Source organism: Nomia melanderi, chromosome 5 (assembly GCF_051020985.1).
Source record: "Nomia melanderi isolate GNS246 chromosome 5, iyNomMela1, whole genome shotgun sequence".
Classification (NCBI taxonomy): domain Eukaryota; kingdom Metazoa; phylum Arthropoda; class Insecta; order Hymenoptera; family Halictidae; genus Nomia; species Nomia melanderi.
Genome location: NC_135003.1, coordinates 13,435,001 through 13,437,500, shown reverse-complemented (window position 1 = coordinate 13,437,500; position 2,500 = coordinate 13,435,001). Strand labels below are relative to the sequence as shown.

Below are 2,500 nucleotides of genomic sequence, written 5' to 3'. Positions count from 1 at the left end.
CAAACAACCTCCAACCCCGACAAAATTTCTAAAGCCCACTTCTCCCTTAGAAGCGAATCGCGCAATTCACCATCTCTAACGGTGCAGTCACTCGAATTCCCGGACACCATTACAGTAAACCGCTATTTCAGATGCGATACCGGAAGGAAAGCCGACCGACGAACGACCGCTCCCTCAGAGAAAAGAAAGTCCCATAAAGCGAGCACTGATACAGAACGTCGGGAGACGTCGCTGTTTACCGATAAAAACAACGAGAGAATACTGGCCGAGAGGATCGGTCCAGCTTCGATCGGGTATCATCGACAGCGTCGAGGATCCAGGAAGCAGCCGATAGTATCCAAAGAGATCGCAATACCGTTCCAGAAAGCAGTTTCTACGTACCGTGCACGGGACAGAGTTGGAGTGGCGTCTGTGCTTCGGGAGCGTCGCGACGTCGAATATATGCTCTCGTCAGGACGCCCCCGCATTCTCGCGCGATGGTGCTTGCCCGACAGGCACGAAAAAGGCTTGCCTCGCGTGGCGTCGCGACGCTCGCCGAACTAGGCGGCCCCCAGGCCCTAACGCGGACCGACACGTCGGATCCCGAGTCTCCTTGTAAAAACGCTCACCGCCGATTCCCCTTATGGTTTTCCGACTTTCCGCGGGTCACCCGGCTACCGGCGACCCCCTTTCCCTCCGCGCAGATTCGCCCGTTGCGAACCGGCGGCGTTACTTTCCTCGGAGGACGCGTCTCCCTTTCCCGTTTTTGGGGTGGACCGTTCATCCCCCCGTCGATTCGTCTAGAGTTTAAGCCTTCGGCCGGCGGACCGTACCTTTTGCTCTCGCTGCTCGGCGAAAATTATGACGAGGGTGGATATTACTGGTACGATGTCGCCGTTCCTTTTGCTCCCTTACGGAAACGAGCTCTCGTCGCCGTCGTTCTCTTGTTGGACGGAGGTGCACGCTTCCAGGGAAACGCGCTTGCAGGATTCCAATTAGTTTTAGTGGAACGTTTTCTGTATTTAGATGCCTGTGGATTGGATATGGGTTTCGCGCGGCTTCGACGGCACTTCGTTTTGTAACGCGCGTTTGATTTGGTAGAGTGTTCTTCGGCCGGTTGTCGATGGGGTTCTTTTTGCGCGAAATTTGTCTGCGGGAATGTGGCTGTTGTTTTTGGCGGTTTAAACGATGAAGGACGTGTTCTCGGGGTGGTATATATTTCCGCGATTCGCATGTGAATTATTGTCTTGCGAAATATGAGTGATTTCTTTCACTTTGCGAGGCACTGCGATTATTCTCAGGGATTGTCGTGGCTTTGGATTACCTGTCGTGTACGTTAGACATATTTGCTCGTATGTAGAAATTGTTTGGGACATTATAAAATTTTCATGATCTTATGTTTCACAGTTAATACACACGAACTGTTGAACTGGAATTTTATAAAATCACGTATACACATTCAGGTATACTTCAAATAGTTTTCGAAGAATACGAATGTTAGATATCGGTGCAAAAGAAAGGACTTTTTTTCATGAAGAACATTTTATTTGAATTGATACAATTATCTGTTATACGAGAGATGTTACATTATAAAATACAAGCTTTTCGAATTTCACGAAAGATCTCATTCAATTACTTTCCTCTCTCGCGTATGCTTGAGAATTCTAAATTCTACAATCAGAGTAGCATATCCTATAGACAGTGAATACATTAGATAATACAGTTAATTAACAAACGCTTGCATATTCTTATACTACTTTCCTTTATTCGTAAATACAACGAACTTAACACTAAGCCTAAATCAATTTCTGTTCATCGGTCCGCAGAATTTATTCTCGCGTAATTGTCCGTTGAAACTCGTGCGCATTCGTCGTTACATAATTCATGGTACATATGATGAATTTCGCTGTTGTTGTTGCGGCCCTCCTTCTCCATTAAAGGCGTGTAAAATCTGTTGAAAAGCCCGGTCAATTATAGTTTAGAAGCTGGCGCGGGGCGAGGCTCGACTCTTGCATGATACGCATCCGCCTTTTTCTACCAGATATCAGAGTAGGAGGAATATTTCGAGATTACGCACAGGAACGAAAATAAATCGCGGGATCCGCGTCTCTTTTATCGGCCAATCCCGCGTTCCGGCGTCGCGTTATCGACGGAAAAGTCTCCCGAAGAATGCAGCGAGGTATTTTCCGATGGGAACGACGAGTGTCCGCGACAGCGGCACAGGCTTTTATAAATCGGGGGAAACACGAACTGGTTTTTTTCGGAAGTTCTTCGCGGGGGCCAGAAAAATATATAGGAAAGGGAGTCGCACCCGAAACGGATTCGTCATATTAGGCCAAGGTCATCGGTTCGAGTGAAGTCACAACAGAAGTTATTTTCATGTAACTTCAGCTTTTTACCGCAATCTGATTGTCAGATGAAAGTGTTGGAAGTTGGTCACTGTGAAAATAATGGCACTCTTCCTCGTATGGATTCGTGTGTGCGTGTGTATATGTGGAGGTGTGTGTAGAATGTACGAATA

The 2,500-nt window shown here is 47.3% G+C and overlaps 1 protein-coding gene across 1 annotated transcript in view; it reads right to left on the bottom strand.

The window, feature by feature from the left end:
* LOC116425059 (actin, clone 205) overlaps positions 1-549 on the bottom strand; it is a 3,726-nt gene extending 3,177 nt beyond the window's left edge. The window contains exon 1 of the mRNA XM_031972259.2: positions 382-549. The gene's annotated coding sequence lies outside the window, so the exon portion shown is untranslated. The remainder of the gene's footprint in view (positions 1-381) is intronic.
* Between the last annotated feature and the right edge of the window lie 1,951 nt (positions 550-2,500).